Source organism: Podarcis cretensis, assembly GCF_951804945.1.
Source record: "Podarcis cretensis genome assembly, contig: SCAFFOLD_27, whole genome shotgun sequence".
Lineage (NCBI taxonomy): Eukaryota > Metazoa > Chordata > Lepidosauria > Squamata > Lacertidae > Podarcis > Podarcis cretensis.
This window is the reverse complement of record NW_027647842.1, coordinates 1053-11141: the sequence shown is the minus strand read 5'-3', so window position 1 is coordinate 11141 and position 10089 is coordinate 1053. Positions and strand designations below refer to the sequence as shown.

The following is a 10089-nucleotide window of genomic DNA, read 5'->3' as shown; positions in this document are numbered from 1 at the left end:
CCTCAATTATATTATTATTATATTGATATTATTACTAATATTTATTATTCCCCCCTCAATGATATTATTTATTATTATTATTATATTAACATGATTATTGATATTATTGGCTATATTAATTCTTCCCCCCTCAATGATATTATTTATTATTTTTATTATATTAACATTATTATTGATATTATTGGCTATATTAATCATTCCCCCCTCAATTATATTATTATATTGATATTATTATTAATATTTATTATTCCCCCCTCAATATTAATTATTATTATTATTATTATTATTATTATTATTAATTATTATTATTATTATTATATTAACATTATTATTGATATTATTGGCTATATTAATTATTCCCCCCTCAATGATATTATTTATTATTATTATATTAACATTATGATTGATATTATTAATTATATTATTATTATATTGATGTTATTATTGATATTCATTATTTATTATTGTTATATTGATATTATTATTAATTATATTATTCCCCTCAATTATATTATTAACCGTATTATTAATTATTCCCCCTCAATTATATTGATATTATTAATATTTATTATTCCCCCCTCAATCATATTTATTATTATTATTATTATTATTATTATTATTATTATTATTATTATTATATTAACATTATGATTGATATTATTATTTCTATTAATTATCCCCCCTCAATTAGATTACTTCTTAATATTATTATCAATATTATTATTAATATTATTAATTGTATTAATTCCTTCCCCTTCCCTCAATTACATGAATTATTAATATTATTATTATTATTATTATTATTATTATTAACATTGATATTATTAATTATATTAATTATCCCCCCCTCCATGATATGACTTACTTCTTAATATTATTATTAATATTATTAATTGTCTAAATTCCTTCCCTTCCCTCAATCACATGAATTATTAATATTACTAATCTTAATATTATTATTATTATTAATTATTTTCTTCCCCCTCCTCCTTCCACCTTGGCGCCGATTTGGTTGCCGCACTGGCCGGCCTGCAAATGCACAATTTCCCTCATTGTTTCGGAGATTAGCCGGTAAATGTCGGTTATTTTGACGCGGCTTCGACTCCGAGCCGCAACCGGCGCCGCCTTTTATACCCGTCCCAACTCGGGCGCTGATTGGCTAATATTAATGACTTCTTAATATTACTATTAATATTATGAATTGTATTTATTATATTCTTGATATTATTGGCTATATTAATTTTTCCCCCCTCAATTATATTATTATTATATTGATATTATTACTAATATTTATTATTCCCCCCTCAATTATATTAATTATTATTATTATTATTATTATTATTATATTATTATTATTATTATAATATTATTATTATTATTATATTAACATTATTATTATTATTAATTATATTATATTAGCATTATTATTCCCCCCTCAATTATTGATATTATTATTAATTATATTATTCCCCTCAATTATATTATTAACATTATTATTAATTATTCCCACTCAATTATATGACTTACTTCTTAATATTATTATTCTTAATATTATTATTCATATTATTAATTGTATTCATTCCTTCCCCTCCCTCCATTACATGAATTATTATTATTATTAATAATATTATTAATTGTATTCATTCCTTCCGTTCCCTCAATTACATGAATTATTAATATTAATATTAATATTATTATATTAACATTATTATTGATATTATTAATTATATTAATTATTCCCCCCTCAATTATATTATTATTATTTATTATTCCCCCTCAATATTTATTATTATTATTATTATTATTATTATTATATTAACATTATGATTGATATTATTAATTCTATTATTCCCCCCTCAATGCTATGACTTACTTCTTAATATTATTATTATTATTATTATTATTAATTGTATTCATTCCTCCCCCCTTCCCTCAATCACATGAATTATTAATATTAATATTATTAATATTATTATTATTATTATTATTATTATTATTATTATTTCCCCCTCCTCCTTCCACCTTGGCGCCGATTTGGTTGCCGCACTGGCCGGCCTGCAAATGCACAATTTCCCTCATTGTTTCGGAGATTAGCCGGTAAATGTCGGTTATTTTGACGCGGCTTCGAGTCCGAGCTGCTTCCCCGTCGACGCTCGGGAGACACTGGCGGCGTCGCGGCAACCGCCGCCGCCTTTTATACCCGTCCCAACTCGGGCGCTGATTGGCTACCGGCCGCGGCGCGCGAGAGGCGATTGGTCCAACCCATCCCACCCCGCCCCGCCTCCTTTCTTCATTCTCGGACGCCGATTGGGCGGCTTCCTTGTCCGTCACGCGATTCACCCTAGCCCCGCCTCCTTGCTCCAGCCTCGGCTGCCGATTGGGTTGCTTCCCTGTCCGTCACGCCTCCTCGACGGAACAGGCGCTTCCCATTGGTCCAAGGCGCGCCTTAGGCCACAATGGAGCGCCGTTTCCCCCGCCTCGGTTTCCCTAGCAACCAGGTGCGGCCTAGGCTTTTTCCCTCAGAAAGCGAAGCCTGATCTCGATTGGTGGCCTAGAATCGTGAAATAAAGCCTTAAAAAATGAAAATAAATGAGATAAATGAGCAGCCTAAATCAATTAATAAATAAATCAATAAATTAATCAATAAATTAATCAATAAATAAATAAAATTAATCAATAAATTCATTAATAAGGCCTTGGCAACGCGTCGGTTTCCATAGCAACCAGTTGCGGCCTAGGCTTTTTCCCTCAGAAAGCGAAGCCTGAGCTCGATTGGTGGCCGAGATTCATGAAATAAAGCCTTAAAAATGAAAATAAATTAGATAAATGAGCAGCCTAAATCAATTAATCCAATTAATTCATTAATAAGGCCTTGGCAACGCGTCGGTTTCCCTAGCAACCAGCTGCGGCCTAGGCTTTTTCCCTCAGAAAGCGAAACCTGAGCTCGATTATTGGCCCGTTTGAAAGCAGAGATACATGGTCCAACCCATCCAAAACCGCCCCGCCTCCTTTCTTCATTCTCGGACGCCGATTGGGCCGCTTCCTTGTCCGTCACGCCTGCAAGGCCGACGGGCGGTTCCCATTGGTCTCTTCCGCGCGATTCACCCTAGCCCCGCCTCCTTTCTCCAGCCTCGGCTGCCGATTGCGTTGCTTCCTTGTCCGTCACGCCTCCTCGACGGACAGGCGCTTCCCATTGGTCCAACGCGCGCCTTAGGCCACAATGGAGCGCCGTTTCCCTCGCCTCGGTTTCCATAGCAACCAGGTGCGGCCTAGGCTTTTTCCCTCAGAAAGCGAAGCCTGAGCTCGATTGGTGGCCTAAATTCATGAAATAAAGCCTTAAAAATGACAATAAATTGGATAAATTAGCAGCCTAAATCAATTAATAAATAAATCAATAAATTAATCAATAAATAAATAAAATTAATCAATAAATTCATTAATAAGGCCTTGGCAACGCGTCGGTTTCCCTAGCAACCAGCTGCGGCCTAGGCTTTTTCCCTCAGAAAGCGAAGCCTGAGCTCGATTGGTGGCCTAGATTCATGAAATAAAGCCTTTAAAAATGAAAATAAATTGGATAAATGAGCAGCCTGTCAATTAATCCAATTAATTCATTAATAAGGCCTTGGCAACGCGTCGGTTTCCATAGCAACCAGCTGCGGCCTAGGCTTTTTCCCTCAGAAAGCGAAGCCTGAGCTCGATTAATGGTCCGTTTGAAAGCAGAGATACATGGTCCAACCCATCCAACCCCGCCCCGCCTCCTTTCTTCATTCTCGGACGCCGATTGGGCCGCTTCCTTGTCCGTCACGCCTGCAAGGCCGACGGGCGGTTCCCATTGGTCTCTTCCGCGCGATTCACCCTAGCCCCGCCTCCTTTCTCCAGCCTCGGCTGCCGATTGGGTTGCTTCCGTGTCCGTCACGCCTCCTCGGCGGACAGGCGCTTCCCATTGGTCCAAGGCGGGCCTTAGGCCACAATGGAGCGCCGTTTCGCCCCGCCTCGGTTTCCCTAGCAACCAGGTGCGGCCTAGGCTTTTTCCCTCAGAAAGCGAAGCCTGAGCTCGATTGGTGGCCTAGAATCATGAAATAAAGCCTTAAAAATGAAAATAAATGAGAGAAATGAGCAGCCTAAATCCATTAAGAAATAAATCAATAAATTAATCAATAAATTAATCAATAAATAAATAAAATTAATCAATAAATTCATTAATAAGGCCTTGGCAACGCGTCGGTTTCCCTAGCAACCAGCTGCGGCCTAGGCTTTTTCCCTCAGAAAGCGAAGCCTGAGCTCGATTAATGGTCCGTTTGAAAGCAGAGATACATGGTCCAACCCATCCAAAACCGCCCCGCCTCCTTTCTTCATTCTCGGACGCCGATTGGGCCGCTTCCTTGTCCGTCACGCCTGCAAGGCCGACGGGCGGTTCCCATTGGTCTCTTCCGCGCGATTCACCCGAGCCCCGCCTCCTTTCTCCAGCCTCGGCTGCCGATTGGGTAGCTTCCTCGTCCGTCACGCCTCCTCGGCGGACAGGCGCTTCCCATTGGTCCAACGCGCGCCTTAGGCCACAATGGAGCGCCGTTTCCCCCGCCTCGGTTTCCCTAGCAACCAGGTGCGGCCTAGGCTTTTTCCCTCAGAAAGCGAAGCCTGAGCTCGATTGGTGGCCTAGATTCATGAAATAAAGCCTTTAAAAATGAAAATAAATTGGATAAATTAGCAGCCTAAATCAATTAATAAATAAATCAATAAATTAATCAATAAATAAATAAAATTAATCAATAAATTCATTAATAAGGCCTTGGCAACGCGTCGGTTTCCATAGCAACCAGCTGCGGCCTAGGCTTTTTCCCTCAGAAAGCGAAGCCTGAGCTCGATTGGTGGCCTGGATTCATGAAATAAAGCCTTAAAAAATGAAAATAAATGAGATAAATGAGCAGCCTAAATCAATTAATCCAATTAATTCATTAATAAGGCCTTGGCAACGCGTCGGTTTCCATAGCAACCAGGTGCGGCCTAGGCTTTTTCCCTCAGAAAGCGAAGCCTGAGCTCGATTAATGGTCCGTTTGAAAGCAGAGATACATGGTCCAACCCATCCAAAACCGCCCCGCCTCCTTTCTTCATTCTCGGACGCCGATTGGGCCGCTGCCTTGTCCGTCACGCCTGCAAGGCCGACGGGCGGTTCCCATTGGTCTCTTCCGCGCGATTCACCCTAGCCCCGCCTCCTTTCTCCAGCCTCGGCTGCCGATTGGGTAGCTTCCTTGTCCGTCACGCCTCCTCGACGGACAGGCGCTTCCCATTGGTCCAAGGCGCGCCTTAGGCCACAATGGAGCGCCGTTTCCCCCGCCTCGGTTTCCCTAGCAACCAGCTGCGGCCTAGGCTTTTTCCCTCAGAAAGCGAAGCCTGAGCTCGATTGGTGGCCTAGATTCATGAAATAAAGCCTTAAAAATGAAAATAAATGAGATAAATTAGCAGCCTAAATCAATTAATAAATCAATTAATAAATAAATCAATAAATTAATCAATCAATAAATAAAATTAATCAATAAATTCATTAATAAGGCCTTGGCAACGCGTCGGTTTCCCTAGCAACCAGCTGCGGCCTAGGCTTTTTCCCTCAGAAAGCGAAGCCTGAGCTCGATTGGTGGCCTGGATTCATGAAATAAAGCCTTTAAAAATGAAAATAAAGTAGATAGATAAATTAGGATGAATCAATTAATCAACTTAGTGACGTCACAAGGCCTTGGCAACGCCTAGGTTTCCCTAGCAACCAGGTGCGGCCTAGGCTTTTTCCTTCCCAAAACGAAGCCTGAGCTCAATTAATGGTCCGTTTGAAAGCATACATGAAAGAAACCATGAAAAATCATGGATTGGCTAACGGCCGCGGCGCGCGAGAGGCGATTGGTCGAACCTAACCTTCGCCCCGCCTCCTATCTCCACGGCCGGCTGCTGATTGGGCCGCGTCCTTGTCCGTCACGCCTCCTCGAGCGAAGAGCGGTTCCCATTGGTCAGGTTCCCCGCCTCATTGGTCGACGCTCCTTTCTCTCAGCGCGGGAGGCGCCGCTCATTGGTTGGAGCGCGGTTCCCTCAGCTCGACGCCGATTGGGCCGCTTCCTTGCCCGTCACGCCTCCTCGAGCGAAGAGCGGTTCCCATTGGTCTGTTCCGCGCCCGCCCACCACGCGCCAATAGGCCTCAATGGAGCGCCGTTTCCTAGCCGGCTCCTGATTGGTCCCTTCCCAGCCCGCCCACCATCCCCATTCGACGAGACCGACGCCTTGCGTTTCGGAGCGCCGCACTCTCCCCATTGGTCCGCCGGAGCTTTGCTCCCGCCCCTCAGCGCCCACCAGCCAATGGCCGCTCGGAAGGGCCGGAAAGGAGGCCTGTGATTGGTTGCTTTGCGCGGGACCTTAACGGCAATCGCAACCACGGGCGGCCTATACTTTTCCCCTCATAATGCGAAGCCTGAGCGTCGTGACGTCGCAAGGACGTCCTTAGCAACCCGGCGCGCCCAACGACGCCTGAGCGTCATTACGTCCTTGGCAACGCGTCGGTTGCCTAGCAACAAGTCGCGGCCTAGACTTTTCCCCCTTATATTTAGCCTGAGCTAAATTTTAAAGCAGAAAGAAATGAAATAGGCCTTTTCTGACGTCACAGGTCGCCATAGCAACGGCTGCCTAGCAACCAGACGGCGGCCTACCCTTTTTCCCTCAAAAAGCGAAGCCTGAGCTCCATTAATGGTCCGTTTTGAAGCAGAAATAAATGAAATAAACCATTAAAAATAAAAATATCCTAGAAAAAAAGGAAATAGAATCAATCCATCAATCAAATCAATCAATCAATCAAATAGGCCTCGGTTTCCATAGCAACCAGGTGCGGCCTACGCTTTTTCCCTCGCAAAACGAAGCCTGAGCTCAATTAATGGTCCGTTTTGAAGCAGAAATAAATGAAATAAACCATTAAAAATAAAAATATCCTAGAAAAAAAGGAAATAGAATCAATCCATCAATCAAATCAATCAATCAATCAAATAGGCCTCAGTTTCCATAGCAACCAGGTGCGGCCTACGCTTTTTCCCTCGCAAAACGAAGCCTGAGCTCCATTAATGGTCCGTTTTCAAGCAGAAATACATGAAATAAACCATGAAAATGAAAATAGATCAATTAGTGGCCTGTTTGAAGCCTCAATTAATCGAATTAATTACTTAATTAATTAAATAGGCCTCGGGTTCCATGGCAACCAGTCGCGGCCTACACTTTTCCCCCTCAAAAATGAAGCCTGAGCTAAATTAGTGGCCCATTAAAAGCAGAAATAGCGTTAAAAATGGAATAAAAGAGATAAATTAGTGGCATAAATCAATCAATCAATCAATCAATCACTAATTTATCTCTTTTATTTCTATGTTTTACGCTTTATTTCCTTGATTTCCGCTTCAAAACGGACCATTAATTGAGCTCAGGCTTCGTTTTTGAGGGGAAAAGGGTAGGCCGCACCTGGCTGCTATGGAAACCGAAGCCTTTTTGATTGATTGATTGATTGATTTGATTGACAGGCCACTAATTTATCAACTTTATTTCCATTTTTAAGGCTTTCTTTCCTTAATTTAGGCTTTCAATAGGCCACCAATTGATCTCAGGCTTCGTTTTGGAGTCTAGGCCTCACCTGGTTGCCATGGAAACGGAGCATCTTTTGTTAATTAATTAATATCTCCAGCAGATATTGCAAATATTGATGGCTAATATTGGCTAATATTGATTGCTAATATTGCTAATATCTCAAGCAAATCTTGCTAAGAAATATTTGATTTCTTCATAGGTTTATTTGATCGATTGATTGATTGATTGATTGACTACTAATTTATCTCAATTTTATTCCTTTAATGGTTTATTTCATTTATTTTAACGTAAAAACGGACCATTAATTGAGCTCAGGCTTCGCTTTGTGGGGGAAAAGGTGTAGGCCGCACCTGGCTGCTATGGAAACCGAAGCCTTTTTTATTGATTGATTGATTGATTGATTGATTTGATTGACAGGCCACTAATTTATCAACTTTATTTCCATTTTTAAGGCTTTCTTTCATTAATTTAGGCTTTCAATAGGCCACCAATTGATCTCAGGCTTCGTTTTGGAGTCTAGGCCTCACCTGGTTGCCATGGAAACGGACCATTAATTGAGCTCAGGCTTCGCTTTGTGGGGGAAAAGGTGTAGGCCGCACCTGGTTGCTAGGGAAACCGAAGCCTATTTTATTGATTGATTGATTGATGTGATTAATTGATTGATTAATTGATGCTTTCAACAGTATTTCTAATACTTTATTTCATTTATTTCTGCTTTCAAACGGACCATTAATTGAGCTCAGGCTACATTTTGCGAGGGAAAAAGCATAGGCCGCACCTGGTTGCTATGGAAACCGAGGCCTATTTGATTGATTGATTGATGTGATTAATTGATTGATTAATTGATGCTTTCAACAGTATTTCTAATACTTTATTTCATTTATTTCTGCTTTCAAACGGACCATTAACTGAGCTCAGGCTTCATTTTGCGAGGGAAAAAGCATAGGCCGCACCTGGTTGCTATGGTAACCGAGGCCTATTTGATTGATTTGATTGATGGATTGATTCTATTTTCTTTTTTTCTAGGATATTTTTATTTTTAATTGTTTATTTCATGTATTTCTGACCATTAATCGAGCTCAGGCTTCGCTTTCTGAGGGAAAAAGCCTAGGCCGCTCCTGGTTGCTATGGAAACCGAGGCGTCGCCATGCCCTTTTTAATGAATTAATTGGTTTAATTGATTGATGCTTTAAAGAGGCCACTAATTTATCGACTTTATTCTCATTTTTAAGGCTTTATTTCATGAATTTAGGCCACAAATCGAGCTCAGGCTTCGCTTTCTGAGCGAAAAAGCCTAGGCCGCAGCTGGTTGCTATGGAAACCGAGGCCTATTTGATTGAAGAAGAAAAATCAAAATAATAATAGTGATAATAATAACAATAACGATAGTGAGAATAATGATAATAATGATAATAATAATAATAATAATATGTATATATCATATGGTATATTTAGTTCTACAATATACCATATGATATATACATATTATTATTATTATTATCATTATTGTTATTATTATCACTATTATTATTTTTATTATTATTATTAATCAAGACACGGGACAAAGATAAGTGCCAAAAATGAAGCTTTATTTGCAGCGCCGAAAAATAGGAGCTCCGCCTCCTCATTCCACTTCTTCGTAAATGTGATTTTCCCGTCTGTAAAATGGGCGCAAGGGGAAGCTGTCAGTCATTCAGGGGGTGGGACTAGGTCACCCTGGTCCCGCCTTCCCTGTCAATCATTCCTTGCCTGTCAGTCATTCCGGACCCGCCTTGCCTGTCAATCATTCAGCGGACCCTGGACCCGCCTTCCCTAACAATCATGCCCTCCCTGTCAATCATTCCTTACCTGTCAATCATTCCGGGAGCCAGTGGGTGGGACTAGATGACCCTGGACCTGCCTTCCCTGTCAATCATTCAGGGGGTGGGACTAGAGGACCCTGGCTCCGCCTTCCCTGTCAATCATTCAGTGGACCCTGGCTCCGCCTTCCCTGTCAATCATTCAGTGGGTGGGACTAGAGGACCCTGGCTCCGCCTTCCCTGTCAATCATTCAGGGGGTGGGACTAGAGAACCCTGGCTCCGCCTTCCCTGTCAATCATTCAGTGGGTGGGACTAGAGGACCCTGGACCCGCCTTCCCTGTCAATCATTCCTTCCCTGTCAATCATCCAGCGGACACTGGCTCCACCTTCCCTGTCAATCATTCCTTCCCTGTCAATCATTCATTCCCTGTCAATCATTCCTTCCCTGTCAATCATCCAGCGGACCCTGGCTCCGCCTTCCCTGTCCATCATTCCTTCCCTGTCAATCATTCTGGAACTAGATGACCCTGGCCCCGCCTTCCCTGTCAATCATTCATTCCCTGTCAAACATTCAGTGGACCCCGGACCCGCCTCCCCTGTCAATCATTCAGTGGGTGGGACTAGAGGACCCTGGCCCCGCCTTCCCTGTCAATCATTCCTTCCCTGTCAATCATTCCTTCCCTGTCAATC

At 41.6% G+C, this 10089-nt stretch overlaps 1 long non-coding RNA gene across 1 annotated transcript; it reads left to right on the top strand.

The window, feature by feature from the left end:
- The first annotated feature begins 9177 nt into the window (after nt 1–9177).
- Nucleotides 9178–9759, top strand: LOC307208413. The gene is made up of 3 exons (XR_013835160.1): nt 9178–9309; nt 9391–9567; nt 9605–9759. It is a non-coding gene; the product is annotated as an uncharacterized lncRNA (long non-coding RNA).
- Nucleotides 9760–10089: the final 330 nt, after the last annotated feature.